General features: G+C 29.4%; 3 pseudogenes across 1 annotated transcript; 1 reads left to right on the top strand and 2 right to left on the bottom strand.

Annotated features, from left to right (window-relative positions):
* Positions 1-3,267: 3,267 nt before the first annotated feature.
* Positions 3,268-4,023, bottom strand: LOC125813899 (cysteine protease inhibitor 8-like; annotated as a pseudogene).
* Positions 4,024-10,370: 6,347 nt separating this feature from the next.
* LOC125813805 (40S ribosomal protein S25-like) lies at positions 10,371-10,773 on the top strand (annotated as a pseudogene).
* Positions 10,774-15,211: 4,438 nt separating this feature from the next.
* On the bottom strand, positions 15,212-17,950 carry LOC125813804 (phenylalanine ammonia-lyase-like; annotated as a pseudogene). Its single transcript, XR_007442093.1, has 2 exons — positions 17,427-17,950; positions 15,212-16,973 (listed from the first exon to the last, which is right to left on the bottom strand). The product of XR_007442093.1 is annotated as a phenylalanine ammonia-lyase-like (transcript).
* Positions 17,951-22,634: the final 4,684 nt, after the last annotated feature.

The raw sequence follows: 22,634 nt of genomic DNA, 5'->3' as shown, positions 1-22,634 counted from the left end.
AGGTCGGTATTTATTAATTTATTTTAATATAAACTCACCTTTTGAGGTTGATTTTATTAATTAAAATTACATATACATACATACATATATATATTACATATACAGCCCCTCAAACTTGCCCTCATTTTTCATTTTGGCACTCCAACTTAGCCTTGTTCCATTTTAACCCTTAAACTCCATTTTTTTCTGTACCATTTAAACACTTATACTAATTTTTATGATTTGTTTTTATTTATGTTCTTCAATTGCAATTTCTTATTTTAAAAAAATAGACGTGTGCCTGTTAATTAAAAAAATTAAACATTCGCGAACGAACAAAAAATTTTCAAACAATAATATTATTTTTTGATATTTCTCTGTATTTTTGCATGAAAATAAATTGACGAAAGTTCTTTGATTTTCTTTCTTAAACATTCAATTAAATTAAATAACACTACTTATTTATTTTTTCTTATCATCTAGGCTATCTAAATTTAACGCAAATACTCACTTTTAATTTTTAATATAAATCAATACGAATAAAAAAACCCATCTTCAAAAAGACTCGACTGACTTAGTTAATAACACTACTAAAAAAAGACTCTTGTTCATTGCTAATAACACTACTAAACAATGTTAAAACTCGACTGACTTTGTTAGGTTGTCAGTGATTTTAAAGAAAGAAAACCAACACAATTTCGTCGGTTATTTTTCACACAAAAATACATAACACTCTTAAAAAGAAATTATTTTTTTTAAAAAGAATTATTTTTTGTTAATTTTTAATTTTTTAACTAAAATTAAATGACACATGTCGATTTAAAATAAGAAGTTGCAATTGAAGAATATATATAAAATAAATAAACATAAAAATAGTATTTCGTGTTAAAATGGAACATAAAAATGGAGTTCAAGGGTTAAAATGGAACAAGGCTAAGATAAAGTGCCAAAATGAAAAATGTGGACAAGTTAGAGGGGTTGTATATGTGTTTGGCCATATATATATATAAATTTAACTACACATCAACAAAAGTTTAATTTAATAAATTTAATTTATCGATCAAGTTAATTTTATAAATTTAAATTATATACCTTCTAATTATATAAATTTAATTTTATTGATCACAAAAGTTTTATCAATATCAAATTTAATATATAAATCTCCTTGAATTGATCATCGGTATTTCTTGAATTGATAATGTATTTCATATCTGAACCACTAGTATATAAGATTGATTTGTTAAACTGCTCGAGGAATATATATATAATTAATCAACGTATTTCATACTCCGATGAAATATCCTTTACATGTCATCATAATTAGGAGGTGATCACTACACTTGACATCCATTCAAGATCGAACGTATATAATAATACTATCTCACATTTCATACTGGAATGAATTATATGTTAGCTCTTCACCTCTACTACATCATGACATGAGATATTAAGTTCATGATTAGACGACGGACTGATATGATTTGTACATTATTCTATAAATATAACTATAATTATCTCCTAATTCATATCAACGTAGTTTCATACTCTGAATATGGATTATAGATATTTTTTTATTTATTTCATGAATTCTAAATTTTATTTGTAAAAGTATACAAAATTGTTACACTTTTTGAACAATTAATCGTAGGTGTAAAATGAAATTTTAATATTATGCACAATAGCAAAATTATGATTAATAGGAATATTTTAAACATACCGACCTCCGGATGTCGCTTTTATTAAAAGTAATTAGATATAATAAAAAATACTGACCTCATGAGGTCGGTATCACATTAAATTTTAAGATAAATAAAAAGTAATCACGTTAATTAAATAATATGACATCGGGAAGGTCGATATTTTATATTAAATTATTTTTTTAACTTATATAAAACCGTCATTCGGAGGACGATTTATTTAAAGTTAATTGAAATATTAATTTATTACATACTATTTAATTTTACCGACATCTGGAAGTCGGTATTATAATTTTTTTATTTTTTATTTTACACCAAACCATTCTCCGGAAGACGATTTAAATAAAATTAAATCAAAATATTTCTCAATTTTGTTTTTTATATGGAGAAATGGGGAAAATCGCGTTTGCTATTTCAAATATTTTTAAAAAAGCGACGGACACGTCTCTATGTTTGTCGCTTTTAAAAAAAAATATTTGACCAACATTTGACCAAAAAGCGACACACTAAGAGACATTGTCCGTCGCTTTCTTAAAATATTTGACCAGATATTTTGACGAAGAAGCGACGGACATAAAGATGTTGTCCGTCGCTAATTTAAAAAATAATTAAACAATTAAAATTAATAAAAAGCGACGGACGGCGTGACTTTTTTTAAATGAATAAATAATTATTTTTTTTTGAAAAGCGACGGACTGTGTCGCTACCTGTATAAAATAATTAATTAGCAAGAATCCGCGAAAGAAGCGACGTACTAAGCAATGCCGTCCGTCGCTTTTAAAAAAAATTAAAAAAAATATTTTAATTAAAAAGCGACGAATTATTTTGACCAAAAAGCGACGGACTAAGAGATGCCGTCCGTCGCTGTTTGAGAAAACTAATTAATGAAATAAAGTAATTAAAACGACGGACAGCGTGGTTATTTTTTAATTTATAAATAATTATTTTTAATAAAAAAGCGACGGACGACGTCTCTATATATATTAAATAAATTATTATTAATTATATATATATATATATATATTTAGCGCAAAAAATCTGTAAAAAAAGCGACGGACTAAGAGATGCAGTCCGTCGCTTTTTGTAAAATAATTTTAAAAATAATTATTTTAATTAAAAAGCGACGGACAACATCTCCTAGTCCGTCGCTTTTTCTTCCGTCGTTTTTTAGCAATTTTTTTAGTAGTGCTTTTACGTTAAATAAATTTTTTAAAAGTACTTATAAATATGTAATATTAAGCTAAAATAAAAAAAATAAGTCAGATTTCTAACTTATGGCCATCTAATCCAAGCATGCTATGAGAAAATTGGCAATGATACTAAAGAGTCATTTTGGATTGACTTAAAAGTTCGTCAAATCTATTTTTAGTCATTTTTAGCTGATAGAAGTGTTTGACAAAATTAAAAATAACTTAAATAAGTTTTAAATGACTTTAAGAAAGTTAAAAACAAAAACAAAAACAAAAAAATAGGTTTATCTTACTTTGACTTAAAAGCATTTAACGCGCGCGATGACAAATCAAATACTAGTAATTTTTAATTATGCTTATTCTACACATTAAAAAGTTAACCCACGTACAAAAAGGTAAGGTAGGTAGAGTTGTATTTTGATAAGCATGCATTACTTAATTATTTGAATTACATGGAGCACTTTATTTAGAAAGCAAAGATATATAGAGGAAATTAAATGAACTAAGCATCCTTTGCCTTTACGAAGACATACGGAAAAGGTTCGTCTTCGAGAACCTGCAGACGGGGATATCCATTATCAATGCCCCCGTTGACATCTTTACACACAAGTTGAGGGGGACAATACAGTAACTTGTATACATTTTTCAAATCTGGTATTTCCATCTCAATTTTCATAATCTTAAAGAAGGTATTTTCATTTCCTAGGGTACCACCAGTTACGAGGAAGTCCTTTTCATCACCAACTTTCCAAACAGTTTGGTTAACACACGATGATGTTCTAACCGAGAACATGATATGTATGGCATACATTTCACGCCAGTACCAAATCATCATCATCATTAAGAATGAACTTTACGGGTGTGCCATCTCCCGTTAAACCGAGATACGGAATATGCAGCAACACATCGTTTGGGCATTTATGACCTCCAATATTATCCAAGTATACAGATCCACCTTCGATGATGGGACTCTCAATAATGTACTCCTTGCCAATCTTGACTGGATCGCCGTCTTGATCAAGTACGGCAGGGAGTACAAGATTATCATCATGAGTAGTCGTCGGCAGGACAATTGGATTATTGTCCCAAGTGAAAGATTGACAAAAGGAGAGGGTACTTGAAACCAAGAGGAACATCAAAATATTAATGGATTTCATTTTTAATTTGAGAGTCTTGTGTGTGTATTTTGCTTTCTATAGTTGTTAGTCTATCTCCAATTTATAGACCACCACATGATGTACGTAAGGGCATTTTTGAGAAACATAAAATACCCCACCTTTTAGGAAAATATACTATTCCGCGTATTCAGGATTTTGATGAAATGATGGATGCACTATTACAAAAAGGTATAAATTTTGATCGGTTTGACATTTAGGTTCTTATAACTGGAAATCATTAAATTTTAAAATTATAGGTCCAAAATTATTTTCTATCTATACGAACCACTTACAGAGGTATTACCCAATTTCATGAAGGAAAATAAACAAGATAGATAAAAGATTCATATTTATAACCTCACTTAGACAGGTGCTCTGAATCATCATCGCACGACATTATATGATACTTCGAGTGTGGGTTCACACATCTATATTTAAATATTTTAAAAAAAAAATAGAGCACTACTATATATGATCTAGGGAGGGAAGCATGAGTTCACGTGAACCGGTGTCCCCCTCCTGGATACGCCTCTGATCCTAACCATGATTAGAAGTTTACTTTAATTAATTAAATCTCAATCATTTATGTTTAACCATGACATATGCATCTTCCTTCCAAGTAAGAACTAATTGGAGAGGAGCTCCAAAGAAAATTGACGTACGTACTACCATTCATAGAAATATTTGTATTTAATGTTCCATACATAAGTATTTTTGGTGTTATTAAATCATAGTGAAAATTAATAATTACTAACTAGGTTGCGTTGGAAGAAAAAAAACGTGAGATATAAATAGCGAAGAATAAACAATTTTGTTTAAAACAATGAATTATTTAAATTTCTTTGAAGGTATAGTGATAGGAGCGATAATTGAGTAATTATTTATCGCAAATTAACTTTATGTGTTCATAAGAAAGAGTCCCCATCTACTTTAATTTTAATAATTGCTTCAATAAGTCCTATTTCCAGTCTTTTTCCTATCGTAATTATGCAAACCATGATTTATGCTATTCTCATACATTAAATATTTTGTTGTTTAAGACTTTATTTTTAGCACACACAAAAAGCATGTTTTGTTACTATTCTCCTACGTGGAACGATATAGGGAATCCCATTAGGGGGTTACTCCCTCTAACTCAATATAAACGAATTGTTGACATTATTTTATATTAACAAATTATTACTCTTTGATTTATGTCTTTAAATATTTTTTTAAGGGTGTCATGTCTTAGCAATTCATTTATACGGTACTAGAGGGAGTACTAAGCTAGCATTTGGCAAATAAGTGGGACACATATGGATAAATATTGATAATATTTGTTAAATTAGAAAATATGTCATTTTTTGAGACTAGCTTAAAAAATGAATCATATAAATTGAGATTAAGTGATAATTTTTTTCTTTTTAGTCTATTTTAAAAAAATATCTATCTTTTTATAATTAAAATAATTTAATATAACTTTTACACTTAAAACACTTTTCATAAGATTGGTCAAATACTAGTTGCTACTTAAAACTACTTTTAAAATTTATCAACTAAACGCAAACTCTCTCTCGATTCTCTTCTGTCAATCTCTCTCTCACTTTATACAAACAAAAATGTATAATTTGTGTTTGTGTTTGTATAAAGCGAGAGAGACTATATACAAATACAAATACATATCTATCCGTCGTATACACTTATAATTATACAAATACAAATTTTTCCCTGCCCAGTTCTCTTTTGCCTCTCTCTCTCTCTACAAATAGAAATTATACAAATACAATGTATAATTATTTGTATAATTTGTGTTTGTATAAAGCAAGAGAGAGATTTGATATACAAATACAAATGTTTTAACTCGATTCAATTGTATACGAATTCAAATTTTACGCAGATGCCCTATCTCGCTCGCCTTTCTCCTCTCTCTCTCAATCTCGCTCGCCACGCTTTATATAAATTTGTATTTATATAGAGATTTCACAGACACACTCACAGAGACACACGCAGAGACACACAAACACACACGGACGCACTCACACACACGACAAAGCCTAACACAGAGAACATATACATATACAAATGCAAATTAGCGCCCCGATTTATAAATCGCCGCGTTTTATGCAAATTACACACAGACACATATATATAATTGACAAAGCCTAACACAGAGAACACATACATATACAAACGCGAATTAGAGCCCCGATTTATACAAACCGCCACAATTTATGCAAATTACACACACACATATATATATAATTGACAAAGTCTAACACAGAGAACATATACATATACAAACTCGCAGAGAGAGAGTAATGAAAAAGTTGAGAAATTAACTTTGTCAATTTAATTTTTGTAGCTAAGAAATTTTATGAGTCTCTGGATATTCATGAAATTCAACTTTTTGTAGCTTTTACTAGATACTAGCCATGACTTTTAAATTTATAGGTAAAATTTCGCATAAGTTTTCTGATTCAAAATTTAAAATTTAAAATAGTCAATTCAATCAAGTCTTAATTTACTTTTAATTTATAAATCATAATTTTAAAACCAATTTAAACAGGCTCTTAATATTTATATATACATTGAGTTTGTAGCGCCTAAATTGGACAACCAATCTGAATAGTAGTTGATTGTGTAAGTACCAAACATAAATTATATCCTTTTCATACGAAATATTATATTTATAGCTTCTTATCTCATTGGCCTAAAGGATATTGAGTTTAACTAATATTTATTGTCGTGGAAATTTTATTTGTATACGAACAGTGAATACATTATTTTCTTAAAATCATTTCCTTAATTATTTACCCCTTTTCTTTTCACTGTTTAATCTTAAGACTAATTGTTTTCCTTGCTACCGTCAATTTTTTTAAAATTATTTTAAAAAAGTTTTGCAGCGGCAACTAACAAATATTTTTGATATATATATATATATATATATATGTATATGTAACACAAAACGAGAAACGAAATTGAAAGCGGAGGGTTATGTGACTAGTGGATAGAATTATTTTTTTAAAAATAAAATAACATCTAAATTAGAATTGGAAAGGGGGATGAAGTAAAAAATAGTTACTTTTAAAAGAAATTTAAACAAAACAAAAAATGGGTCCGGGGGTGGGGTGTGGAGGGAGAGGAAGTGATGGAGTGGGGTAAGAAGAATATTTTACTTTTTTATTTTATAAAAAAATAATATTTTTTTGGATAATAATTTTAATCTTTAATTTTAATTAATACTAATAATTTATTTAATTTTTGTCAAAGTGAAATGTTTTGTCCATGTTGAGTGTGATGTGACAATTTTTTAAAATAAAAGAGAGAGTCTATTACACACATCATGATGAGAGTAGTATAAAAGAGAGAGGTGTGTTTCTCAAACTAAGAAGTGATAGTTTAGGTATGAAACTCACACTCTCAATAGTTTAGGTATGAAACTCAAAAAAGATGTATAGTTTAGCTGTGTTATTGAAACTTACCTCTTAATTTTTTAATAAAATATTTATTTTTTTCAAAATAAGTACTTTTGATCTTATAACAATAATGCGGCTTTTAACCATGGTTATAGTTATACGGGTTAGGTTATCTATAGAAAAGTTAAATGTATGGAACAAATCAAATTCAAATCAAACCTATTAATTAGCTAGCGGTTGAGAAGTAATACTTTTTTATATGTACATTGTGAATCTCACGTACTCAATGGTCCTGTAAATCTTAATTTTGGATAAAAGCCACCTGGCTGCTTAGAGATTTAATGATTTTGGATGTATTTGATATTTTCCCTCCGAACACCTTATATTCAGTCTCACTTCTTGCAGTGTCTATCTTCCCCACCCCACACTTTTTCTTTTATTATTGTGTGTTTTAATATATTTATCTAGATTATATATAAATATTTTTAAAATAATATTTTTTATTTACCTACTAAACACATAGGAATTTTATTTTCTTGAGAAACATCTTTCAAAAAGAATATTTTCTTTCGTAACAAATATTCCCTGAACAACCACAAATGTTAATATCAACATTTTGGTTTTAATTGAGTTGAAATGTTTAGAAAGAAAAACAAAGCAGAAATGAAAACTATCAGGCATACAAAAGTACAAAATAGTTAACCAAACAACAATAATTAAGATACCAAAAATGCAAATAATCTTCTAGTCATGATTTTGTGCTGAAAGTTTTTAGATAACTTTTATATGTACTTCAGTCATTTTGTCTTGGGTTTAATAACCTTAGTTAAAAATGTTTGAAGTTAATTAGTCTTGGCACAACAAGGTAAAAGTTCTGTGAAATGCTTGAAATTTTGCCTTTATCTAATTTACAACTTCAGTAAAAATTGTCTGAATTTTTTTTTATGATGACCTTCACAAAGGCACACCTTAGACAAAAATGTTTATAGGTCTAGGTTTTAAATTGTAAAATTTCTGCTCCATATTAGTTGTTCATCTATTTAAAAAATAATTTACCCATAATTTTTTTTTAAAAAAAACTTTACAAACTTATTTACATTTTTTAAAAAGAATTAATTATTATAAGGTTACAAAGAAAAAATAATAATTAATTCTCTCCTGATTTTATAAATTGACAAATAATTTGAGAAAAATATTTTTAAAATATGAACGACTAATATTGAATGAACACTAATAATCAAAGAAATTAAAGAATAATTAAGTAGCCAAATTTTCCGTTCTTATCATCAACTCTACTTGGAGTTGCACTGTTGCAGGCCAATAATGGATATATATTATTATATACTAATGTGCCGATGGGACCATTATTAGACCATAGTTAAAACATGATAATGAAGTACGATGGTTAATTAGTTTTTTTCCCAGTTGCAGTAGGCCTAATTAATATAGTGATATCTCTTTAAATTTGGAATACATTTAATTTAGATACTAGAATCAGGACATGTAACATTTGAACACATGAACAATCGATAAAGTGATCCTATTACAATAGTGAAGTAGAGAGGTGTTTTTAAAGCTATCAATAGTTCGAAAACGAAATTAATAATTCATATCAAATTCAGAAGTGTTTTCAATATTTTTGTCTAAATATCATCTATTCTCAACTTTTAAATTTGAGAGTTCATAAACAATATATGCCCTCTCAGCTTTTAAATTCGTTCAACTTCACCATTATTAACATTGTGAAATTAATTCAATGTCAATTGTCCGTACTATGGACAAACCCTAAATTACATAAATTGAAACAAAAAATTATACAATAAAATTAATTTAGTACTAAAAATAGAGTAAAAATTGAGGGCTGAAACTAACGAACATGGTTAATTAAAATTGAGGAACATCGTATCTCTTTGGCCTAAAAGATATTTGAATACTATATTAATATATATCTACCATTGAAGATAAATACCAACAGGCTAACAACCAAGTTATTTTCATTTTTGTCATGTAATCTTAGCTTGTTAAAGCTAAAAATGAATATTAATCTCTTGACGGGACCGCATGTGTTACTATCCCATAACTAAAATGGAGTCCGAAATTAAAAGAGTAATAAAATTTTTCGAAAATTCCAAAAGGGCAACTAAATTACTTATGAAATCAAAATGACAATAATTTGTAACGGTGTCTAAATCAGAGTTTTTGCCGCAAGACACAGAAATCCATGAGCCGTACAAGGCACATCAACTTTTAATCTTATTAGGCTCAGCCACCGTGAGCCATACAAGGCGCAAGGCAGGCTAATTTTTTTTTTTTAAAAAAGTTTTTATGGTGTTCGGTCCTTAAGGCTACATGTTTGCAAACTCGACCGCTCATTTTTTTTGTTAGATAAATAAAGAAATCTGACTATTTAGTTGAGATGTTAAATCATCCAACTTTAAATTTATCTAAAATGCAGTACCTTTTTTTACAAAAATACAATGTATTTTAGTCGGTTATTTTCTTAAAAAAAATTATGCCTTTTGAGTAGAGGTGTACATGATTGGGTTGATTTGGATTTTTCAAATATCAAACCAAAGTATTTGTGTCGGATTTTTAAATCTATAAACCAAACCAAACTAATAAAACTCAGGTTTTTCAACGTCGAATTTTTTTCGGGTTTTTCAAATTTTCAGGCTTTTTGGATAAAGTATTCATACAAACATATAATTTACTTATACTTCAAATATTTCTTTAGTCCTACCAAAATATAACTATCTAAGGTGTTTCATAAAAAAATAACACAAAATATGATATGAGTAATGACACTAAAATATCCAACAAAAAAAATAATAATAATGAAATTGCGTAAAACAAATATTGCAAATTAACAAGTCATAATGAAGATGATCATAATTTAAAAGTACTAAATCATGCTAAAATAAGTATTAGTTAAATGACTAAATATTCTCCTGTGTTGCCCTAGCCTCCGCCACTCCCCACCCCCTTACCCCTAAAAACTTCCGGCGACAATGGCACCTATGAGGGAAAAGGCTCCTCCACCGTCTTCCAAGCCCACCAAGTCCGGTGGTGGCAAGCAGAAGAAGAAGAAGTGGAGCAAGAGGAGAAGGTGAACAACATGGTTTTGTTCGATAAGGGTACTTACGACAAGCTTATCACTAAAGCACCCAAGTATAAGCTTATCACCCCTTCAGTCCTCTCTGACCGTTTGAGGATTAGTGGATCCCTTGCCAGGAAGGCAATCAGGGAATTGATGGTGTCTGCTCATGCTAGCCAGCAGATTTACACCCGGGCAACCAACACCTAAGGCTTTAATATTTAGACTTTGTTGTTTAATTAGCCTTCATTTTGTTTGAAACACTATGTCGGGTTGGTTTAGTCTCGGTTGTTTTGTTTTTAGTTAAAACCAAATCAATCTAAATATAATTGAGTTTTTTTTTTCAATACAAAACCAAGTCAAACCAACCACTAATCAAGTTTTTTTCTCGATTTGACTCGATTTGGGGTTTGATTCGATTTTCGGTTCGATTTTTTACCCCTACTGTTGAGTTATCAAAATAGGATTTCTATTGACTGTAGTCTGTAAGCTTAATTTGATAATTAATGCAAAAAATTTTAAAAATATTTAAATTGTATATTGTAAGTAATGCACATTTCAACACACGTATGACGCATGCATATTAGGGGTGAAGCTATATAGTTCTTATGACACTTGTTTAAGCTTGGTTTTCTAAAAGAATGTATGGATGTGTCGTTTGTTTAAATATAACGTTTATTTTGTTGATTAGTTAAATTTAATTTATATTATTAAATTTATTGTTAAGTAATAACGTGATTTTTTTTCTGTGTAATGGTTTATTTAGTATGAATGTATGGTCATAATATTATTATTTATTTTTCATTTTGTTTTACTTACTATTTAATAATTGTATTTTATTATTTACTTTTTTTTTTATAGTAAATCTATTTCGTACTCTATTTTTCTGGTGTGTTTATCTTTTTGATTTTTTTGACGTTATGTAATTATCGAAAAAGATACAATTTAATATCGTACGATACAATTTAATATAACATAATATAATATATTATAAAATGATATGTAACAACCATCCAAACAAAGTATAAATATATAGTTTCATCAAAAGTTGTGGTGATAAAGTGGTAAATTTCATAGTGAGGTTTAGATTCGAATTATAACAACGAAGTCACTTTTTAATAAATAATATTTTATACCTTTAATATGAGTTTTTTTAAAAAAAAATTGAACTCAGATTAGCGAAATCTCAGTACGAATATTGAGCATAACAAGTACTCTATAAAAGAAGATCATAAATAAATAGTCCATTTAATGGCAAATTTTATCCTTTTGTCAATACAAAAAAGTCCATGAATAATCTTTTCCGATATTTGGTATTGTATTTTAGTTCTAAATTAAACACCTTTTACCTGATTTGATTACAAATCATATATTACTATATAAGAAGAGTGAATAAAATTCACTCTTCTTTCGACACGTGGCACCAAATAAAAGGAGCCATATATATATATAATATAATGTATAATATAAGTAGTAGATAAGTGTGAAAGTGAGGGTATTTTGGGTATTTAAAAATACCCTCACATTCACACTTATCTACTAAAAATATATATTTATAAGTAGTAGATTTAAATATATTTAAAAATAATATAAGTAATACTATACTTAGTATGCTTAAAATAGTAAAAACTAGATAAAAAGTACTACATATCATATTACAATAATTAACAATTATTTGACACTTTCAATTCTATCGATGCCATATAAATTAGGATAAAAAAGGTAACATTTATATTCAAAAATAATATAAGTAATACTATACATTACAATAATTAATAGCTTAAATATTTAAAAGTTATATAAAATATTTAATTGACTCTCTAAATTCTATTGGTACCACATAAAATGGATTATATGATAAACATATATTGTTTGAAATTGACGAAAAAGAAACTATAAATTACAATAATTAACAAATAAATTGTCGGCTCCAAAAAATCTATCAATTAAGAACATATATTGTTTCAATTAATTGACGAAAAAGAAACTATAAATTACAATAATTAACAAAAAAATTCTCTTGACTCCAACAAATCTATCAATTAATGCCACATAAATTGGGACATGGAAAATAACATATATTCTTTAAAAATTAAGTTCAAAATGTACTATAAAATACAATAATTAACAACTTAATATAGTAAAGAGACATATAAAAAAGGGTTAATATTTGAAATTTTGCATGTGCCACGTAAATTAGAACAAAGAGAGTAATAAATATTATTTTCAAAATTCTGTAAAAAAAAGGTACTACAAATCACAATAGCTAACAATTTAAAATATTTTTAGAATCATATAAAAATTTCAATAACTTCTCAAATTTCATAATATATGACATAAGAAGAGGGAATAACCAATATATTTATAAAAAGAAATGACATATAAAATGAAATGGAGAGAGTATTAGTTTTTGAAAATGGAAAAGGACAAAACACATATAAAATTAAAAGACATATAAAAAAACGTTGGTTTAACTCTCAAACATAAAAAGTAACATATGTTATTAAAAACTTTAATAAAAAGTACTATAATTTACAATAAATAATAACTTAAAATATCTACAAGACAACAAAAAAAAAGACTAATTTTTGTACTGCTTGTGTCACATAAATTAGGATTGGGATGATTTTAAAATTTTAATTTTGGTTATACATTATAAAATAGCCGAAAAATTGAATGATATAATTTTTTTAAAAATAACCGAATGAATCGTCCTATTGATAACCCTAATGTTACTTCTACTCTGTTTATTTTTACTTAAATTTAGAAAGATATGTTTCATTTCTACCCTCAATCTTATCGCTACATTTATTTCCTATTTGAAATTGAAATTAAAAAGACAAATGGCAAATAAGTTTTTATATTAGCTGACTTATGAGCAAAATATATTATAACAATCTTTAGTAATTTTATAACAATACATAAACTATACTCTCTCCGTCCCATATTAGATGGGCACTTCCAACTTTACACGGTGATTAAGAAATCATTAATACATTGGAAGACTTCACCATTTTGCCCTTTGTTTATATTAATGCACATTGAAATGAGTTACAAAAAATACACATACAATATAGGAATGGTCATATTAATTGTAGGGGTAAAATGGAAAAGAATTAATTAATTCTATCCTAATTTAATAAGTGCTCAAATAATATGAAAAAAAAAAATTTAGTAAGATTCTCATCTAATATGGGACGGAGAGAGTAACAATATAACTTTATTAATGTTGGGCCCGGGCAACGCCCGGGCTTTCTTTACTAGTATATATAAAACATCGAATAAAAAATACTACTCATTCACAAATAACAACACTATTTTCTAGTGAATTGGATGGACAAACGTGTCCTCTGTGAGACCATAAAGTCTACCAAGAATTATTTTTTTAGAGTAATAAATACATACTTGACACTACTATCATGGCAGGGTGGTCAATATTATGTTTTAATGACTATGGGTCCGAGTTAATTTACGTGTACTTCAATTATTTTATTGACTATCTATATCTCCATCAGTATAAGCAACAATTGCTCTTTCCGTCCATTTTACTTGTCTACTATACTAAAAATAATTGTCCAACAATACTTGTCCAATTTAGAAAATCATGGGATAATTTACCTTTTCATATTTATTTTATCCTTGCTATTAAATACTATTCAATATCTAATATATTTCTCAAAGCATTAAATCTAATATATTCAAAGGATAATGAAGTAATATTATCCCTATTATTTATTGTTTCTTAAGGTGTGTACAGGGGCGGAGCTACATCCTAGTAAGGGTGGTCAGATGAACACCCTTCGTCGGAAAATTATATCGGGTATATAGGCAAAATAGAGTCTAATATGTGGATATTTATTAATTGAACACTCTTTGAAAAAGCAAAGGCAGATGCTCCAGTGATAGGCACACTCGTTCACCTCATGGAGGTCTGGGGTTCGATTCCCACTAGCTGTATTTATAATACAAATCTCTTTTTAAACAAAAAAACACAGAAAATTTTGTGCAGGTTACTCATCGGTAAAAAAAAAAATGCTTTGTGTATCCACTACGCTAAAAAAAATGTATCGACTGTTTAAAGGTTGAACACCCTTGGCGAAATTTCTGGCTCCGCCACTGGGTGTGTACCAAGTCAATAGTGAACAACTATTGTTAGACAGAGAGAGCAGTGAATCAAAAAAAATCACCTACTAGTACTTTTGCTTTCGTTATAAATTTTGAGTTTGATACTTGAGAATAGAAAATTTCTTTTATAAAGAGCGGTTTACATCCTCTAATGTGCTTATCCGGAGGATATTATGTTTAAAGTGTTGTGATTTCAAAATATTTAAGTGTTCAATTGACTGTGTAGGAATCGGAATGATAATCAAGTACAAAGATCTCCTTGATCATTCCACCTGAAATTTAACTGTTTGTTCTTAGCAAATATGAAGTAGTCTCACAAACACAAGAAATGAATTATAACGAGTAAAGTAGTAGAATCGAATGAACATATAATTTGGAAATCTTTCAACAGCTTATTTTAAGTCATGTAGAGAATATTCTATATATTCTGATTCTCATAATGGGATAAACTTGGCACCTTAGTTGAGCCAATATTACATACTGTCCAAAAGAAAATTAAATTATATAACTTCACAACATATATATTATGATCTAGTAATTCACTGTAAGGTAAAAAATGAATTTGAAAAATTAACAACATGACAAACATCTAGCAAATTGGAAGAGGAGCACCATTCCAGCTCTTGAGACATTCCAACAATGGATCAATGATTTGTCCATTGCAAAATGCTGTGAACCTTGTCAATCTCCTCACCAGGCGATCGAACTTTTTCACCTGTCAATAGTTCTGTTCCAACTTCTTTCCTTACAAACCTGTATAATGGATATGATCTGCATTCTGTTATCCTGTTAGGATTTACAGGGTTGCCACTTCCAAGCACAACTCTTGCACTCTCAACTTCTTTAGGCAACACAGCCTTCAATTCGTCCTCGGAAAGCTACAATCTTTTGGAAGATTGAGCTGTTCACATTCGACTCACTTTCACCATTTTCATGCATGATCAACAAGAACTTGTCTCAGCTTCTGCATCAAAGGGTAGGTGGAGCTGCAGGGGTCATCAGCATAGGTAAACAAGTATTCCCTTTCCACACTGTAGCAATTCCTTTTCACAGAATCTTGCTGGATGAAGTTCACCATTAGCACCCATTGTCAAAGTCTTTTTGGCTACTTGGCTTACGGTGTTCTTGACAGCATTCTCAAGTTCTCCTCCAAATGCCTCAAGTCGATAGCCTGGCAAAGCGCCACGAGATAGGTTGATGACATTAGCTTCAAGATGTCCACAGCCTCAGCAGTTTTCCCTTGCTGAGATTAAGCCTAAGGAATTCACATCTTGGTTGTGTTGCTCAGCACTTTGGACATGGTTAGTCACTGGATTTGCCAAGAATTGAAGCTCCGAGCAGTAAGAAGCCATCGCGATTTCAGCTCCTTTGAAACCATAGTCCAAGCTTGGATTCCTTCCTGCTGTGAGATTAGATGGCAATCCATTGTTGTAATAGTCGTTGACAAGCTCCGAAAATTGGGGCAAACATCAATTTTCCAATTGATGCAAGGGCCAATCTTGTATTATCCATGGAGACACCAATAGGGGTTCCTTGGAAATTGCCACCATGTAAGGCCTTGTTTCTTGAAACGTCGATCAATGGATTGTCGTTCACTGAGTTGATCTCCCTCTCGATCATTTTAGTTGCAGCACGGGATGACTTCAATTTGAGGGCCAAGCCACTGTGGAGATGTTCGGAGAGCATAACGATCTTGCTTTGGTTTTTGAAGAGGATCCATTTCATGGAGCTTCTGAGCTTCCTTGACATAAGAGCTTCCATCCAAAATGTGTTCCATAATAGCAGCAGCCTCAATCTGACCAGGGTGATGCTTCAACTTGTGTGTCAAATAGTCTGTGAATTCGGGCTTTCCGTTCATTACTTCAGCGAAAATCGCTGATAAGACTTCAGACATAACAACAAGAATGTTGGAATCAAACAGGACCATTGATGCCATACCAGAACCAACTGCTGTACCATTCACAAGTGCAAGTCCTTCCTTAGGCTGCAACTCGAAAAATCCACCACTAACACCAGCCACACGGAACGCTTCCTCAGCATTAAGCTTCTCACCATTAGGTCCAACAGCCTTGGAATTAGGCCTGCCAGTGAGCAAACCAGCAATGTATGACAACGGGACAAGATCACCCGAGGCAGTGATCGTACCACGGAGGGGCAAACACGGGGTGATGTTGCTGTTAATCAACTTAGTAATTGCTTCCAAGATTTCAAATCTAATGCCAGAGTAGCCTTGAAGCAGAGTGTTGATCCTAACAAGCATGGCTGCCCTTGTTGCTGAATGTGGCAAAGTGTGAGATGATTCTGTTCCATTTCCAAAAACTCCAGCATTCAAGAACCTGAAGAAAAAAAGTCATAATTCATCAAGATCACATTTTTAGCTGAAATTCGACTAACATGTATCATCAAGTAGAGCGTATGATGTTGATATCACATTGTACATACAAAGTCAAAATTAGTTTTACATATACATACTATAAAACGAAGCATCCATCATTAGAGCACCAACCATATACACACTTAAACGTGTTGTTTTTAATTTGAGATAATGCAATTAATAGAACTTGTTACTTAGCATGCTTTCATCTAATTTAACATCAACTACAATTCAGAATGTTTTAGCTAGTAAACAAGAAAAATAAAAATGTGTTTCATCTTCAAAAGTATTAAAAAAAATTTGTTTCAATAGAGTCTATGATGTCTATGGCCCAAGGTGGACCACTCAAGGTAGTCAATAAGAAAAAATGTAAAAAATTCTTTGCGTTATTAAGTGTATATAAAAAAAAGTTTACCTAATAAGTTCCTTTTGAAGGGCACCACCATTTTTTGTTCTTCTATGAGATGTTGCACCAAATCCAGTAGTAACACCATAACTATCTGTACCTTTACTCATACTATCCATAACCCAATCACTACTAGCTTTCACACCAGCCCTTGCACTTTCAGAAAGTTCCACTTTGACTCCATTACTTTTGTTATCAGCATTTGCAATGGATGCAACTTGTGCAACTGTCAAAGTTTCACCCCCAAGTTTCACAATTGGCTTTCTAAATTCATCCACCATCTTTTTCACTTCATCCAAATGACTCCCTCTTAAAGATTCAGCAGCCATTTCCCAATTCAATGGATCATCAACATTAATTGATTTCTTGCATAATTCCATGGCTACAACTTCTCCATTAACATGTCCATTTTGTGCCATTGGATCAAGAAAATGGTTAGATTTGTAATGGATAAATTTTAGTGAAGGGAAAATGGCTAGAGTTTATTTTTATAAAAAAATGTAGTGAACTTGTAAAACTTTTTTTTTTGGTTATGGTTGATGGAATATGTGGTGAGTATATATATATAGAGGGGAGCTAATGATGGTAGGTAAGCAAAACATGTGAGGGGCTTGCCAAGAAAAGACTAAAATAGTGGTTGTTGGAAGAACAATTATGGCCATTGATTTTAATTATGATTAACGGTTGAGATTTGAGGATGACGTAGGTAATTCATGCAACATGAATAAAATAAAATAAAATAAAATTGGGGGTTGGTGGATTGTTGGGAGAAAATGAGGGGCTAAATTGCAATCTTTACATCTTAATATAGATGTAAATTGTAATAAATAAAGAATTATCTAAAAAATTTAATTTGTCTAAATCATTTTAATTAATGAAGTAGCAAAATTTAAATTCATAAAAGCTAGTATAAGAGCACTTTATGAATTAGAACGCCTTAGTTATGAGTTAGAGTTGTTTATAGTATTATTTTTTGACTGAGCACAAGGATCAAACAAGAACGCCTCCACAAAAGTTCAAGCCCCCCATTTATATTAAACGTGGATTTCTCATTTTAGGTGGAATCTCACTTTAATATATTTAAATAAATAAATACTCCCTCGATCCCTTATGGACACTTTTCATTTTTCGAGAGTCAAACAATTTAAGTTTAACTGGGAATTTACGCATGTAATCTTCAATTTTTTTGAAATGAAATTTATATATTTGTAAACTACGTAAAAATACTATAAATCACAATAATTGACGATTCAAATTTAAAAGATCTATGAAAAATTTATGATCAAAGATAAACTTGTTTAAATCTCGAAGTTCGAAAAGTGTGAGATAATTATAGTTTAAATAAATCCACACAAATAAGATTGAAATAATTTGTGGTATTTCAATATTATTTAATAGTATCACATGAATCTATAAACCAATTTATTATAAGTTACGAAAAAAATATTTAATTCTGAATTTATCCTATATGAAAGAAATATATTTTATTTATATTTTTAGTAGTAGCAAAATATCAATCCGTCAAATATCAAATACAAGTCAAATTTAACAACTAGTAGTATAAATTCAGTCAATTTTTCCTCTTGTTTTTTTTAAAAATAATAATAATTTAAATTTGACTTTTTAAAATAGGCTAGGAAGGTTGATAGAAAATTCATGATTTTGACTAGGCTACACTTGAAGAAATAAGATGAAAATTTATTTATGATGAAGCAAGTGGGTACACTTTTGTTAGGTTTGTCCAATGTAATATCCATTAACTAATTAAAATATGCTTCAAATTGCATGCATACTTGAGTGTTCACCTCCACATTATTAGATTAATTAGTCAAAAAAAGTTTTAATTATTTAGTATTTGATATTTACTAATTTAATTAATTTAGGTTTTTATTGTATAAGATCATTTATGAGTGTAATATCAGTTATTACAAATATTAGACGACAGTTTAATATCTTATCAATTAAAATTTTGAGTTTAATATTATATTAAATGACAATTTTGTAAGAGTTATATATATTTTACACCATTTTTTCAAAATATGGACATAATCTATAGTCACCTACAAAAAGAAGAAGCAATATTTGTGTCTTTATCATACTTAAAATCGAAACATTTGATTAAGCATGTAAGGATCTATTCCAATTTAACATGACCTAAAATGGTCGTTTTATTCGATATATGTGGTCTGCTTGTAAACGTGTTATAATTAACTAATTAAAGTTATTTATTCAATGAATAGTTTGATGTACAAAATATTTTTGTGAGTATTATTAAGAGAAAAATAAATCGCACTAAAAAAAGTATAATATAGATAATCTATTCTAAGACAAATATTAGAGACTTCTATTACAATTTGAATTTGTGATCACTAGATTACACGATGACAACTTTATATATTTGAATATAAATTTAATTACCTAACTCTAGACCTCTATAGTCTATAGTCATATTATATAATTACGTGTCTAAAAGGAGCACACTATTTTCTAATAAGAACTGGATGGACAAACGTGTCCTAGACCAGACCATAAATCCTACCAAGAATATTATTTTAGAGCAATAAATACATACTACTAACATGGCAGGGTGGTTGAAATGATGTTATAATGATTGTGGGCCTAAGTTAATTTGATTATTATTTCATCGGATATCTAATATCTCTTATTAATATAAATCTGGATAACTATGGGCTATATTTACTAAAACTTAGACAAATCGATGAAAGGAATTACTTAATATAATTTGCTTTTGCTGAGATTTAAATAAGGCGATTAAGATTTATGTATAAAATATTGTGCTCGAGGTTTGAAAATAAAAACTTTCTTGATAGAGTTTTACATATCTTGTAGTGTGCTTAACGAAAGACAAATATGTTAATCTAGCCTGAGGATGAAAGTAGAAATTTAGCTATGAATTCGATCAAATTCAAAATTTAAAAAATTAAAATTATAGTTTCCTTTTGAACAGGACAACTAGCTAAATTTTGATACCGAATAACAAAGAGAAAAAATAATACAAATAAATACATTCAATGATGCAAAGTAGATATATATACATATCATCATTTTCGTTGGTGATCTAACTTAGAATTAAAAAAGAAATAACTAAACACATGAATAAATAATTATTATTAATATATTTTTTAAAAACACTTCTTTAAATCTTATTTAATTAAGAAACATTCTATCTAGGCTAGATTTTTTCTTTTATCCTGTTGAGTCAAATCAATATTTATAATGCATGGCCTATACATGTGTATGATTTAGTCATTTCAATGGTGATTGTTGTTAACAAATAAAAGATATTCTGATCTAGTAATTAAATATTAAATTTTTCGATTAAAATCCAGATTATGAATACTATAAAGTGTCTTTAATAAAAAGCTTTTTATTTTTAAAATATAACTTTTTGATACAAATTCAAATTAATTAAAATTAAGAAATTTGTATGAATATGCCCATTATTATATATTGGTTTTGAATGGCTGGCGGAGGACCTGACAGTCAATCTTCTATTTTTCATAGTCAAACTTAAACTTATTTTTGTTTTTTCCCTAAAATCCTGTTATACTATTAATTTTTATTTTATTTTCTAAATAGTTGTTGCGTTTTTTTATGAAACACAACTACTTTGTTGAAAAAGTCCACCATTTTAGTTTCAATAGTTGACAACAAGGATAATGTTATCCACATGGGTTGTTGTGCACTGGTCGGAGTGCTTCATCCTTAATCAGAGGTCTCGGGTTAGAGCCCTAAGTATGGAGAAAATCATGTTGGGAGCACCACCCCCAATGGCCCTACAGAGGTGTGATCCGAATTTAGTCGGAGCTCTAATGTGGACTCCAAACACCGGGTGGGAAACCAAAAAAAAAAGAAGGATAATGTTAACACTAGACAGTCTTTGTTAGTTGTCAAACTTTTGGTTGTATGAGCGGATTGTTCTTCGTTGTTACGTGTACTAGTCCACCGTGCTATAAGGGACCGGTTGATATTATCTTAGGAATGCGAGTAAAGTAAAGACACAAAAAGTTTTACGTGGAAATCTCCTTGCTCAAGGGAGAAAAACCACGACATGTCTCACGAGATTTTTCAACTGTTTTCACTATTTCAAGCAACAAGTGAATAATGACTCCAGACACTCATAGATCAAGCTCTTGATCTTACAAACCTGTAATAACTCTATTACTCCCTCTGCTTAAAAAATAATGACATCTTTTCCTTTTTAGTCTGTTTCAAAAAAATGTCCTCTTTCTTTTTTTGGTAATATTTTAGTTTCAACTTTTCACGTGGCATGTTTAAGACTACAAGATTAAAGGACAATTTTGTATATTTGACATAACTTTAATTTAGGACCACAAGATTCAAAAGTAATATTTATTTTCTTAAACTCTGTGTCAAGTCAAACTAGACCATTCTTTGTGAAACGGAGGAAGTACAAGAAGAGCCAAAGCAATACCTCTATTGTCCACTATGTTAGCTAACTCTAGTCAACATAGACTTCAACAATACTTCACACAACTAACTCTAGTCAACATAGACTTCAACAATACTTCACACAACTAACTCTAGCTATGTTTATCATTTGACCACTGATTGAGAAAACAATATAAGTTCCTTTATATCCTAGGATTAGATCTTACAATGTTAAGACTCACAACACAACTTTAAAACGGACAACTAAAAGACACTCTTGATAGCTCTATCAGGTCCCTTGTTATTCTTGAAAGCTTGAGTTCTTCAAAGACAAAAATTTGCTTTATGTAAAAATGCTTTGAATCCCTAACTAGGTTGTTTCACATCAAGAGAGATATATTACCCTTGAAACAAAACAATCTAGTGCTCTCTGATTGGCTGAGTACGTTTTCCTAGCTCGTTGTTGGTGCTCACCAATCGTGTCAGAGAAAACAACTTTTACAACTATTCCACAATTGACTTCAATTATCAGCATCAGATACGGGACAAGATTACATGTTTGTGAGTATCATCAAAACTTCAAATCCTAACAATAATTAAAAGAAATAATAGGTACCTATACACGTATCTAACAAACATATTCTTTGTGAGTTTACTTATTATATTTCGACATATTTTGATGTTGAATACACATATTTGTCATTGAAATATGTTAAACAATATGTAGTTGTAAGTTAAGTTTCAAGTTTTAGTTATTATATTAAAATTATTTGATTCAGTGTAAACATCAAATGCGAACAATAC

Source organism: Solanum verrucosum, unplaced genomic scaffold (assembly GCF_900185275.1).
Source record: "Solanum verrucosum unplaced genomic scaffold, falcon-dt-bn FXZP01000205.1, whole genome shotgun sequence".
NCBI lineage: Eukaryota > Viridiplantae > Streptophyta > Magnoliopsida > Solanales > Solanaceae > Solanum > Solanum verrucosum.
The sequence above is the reverse complement of the archived record's forward strand: the minus strand, read 5'-3'. Positions and strand labels throughout refer to the sequence as shown.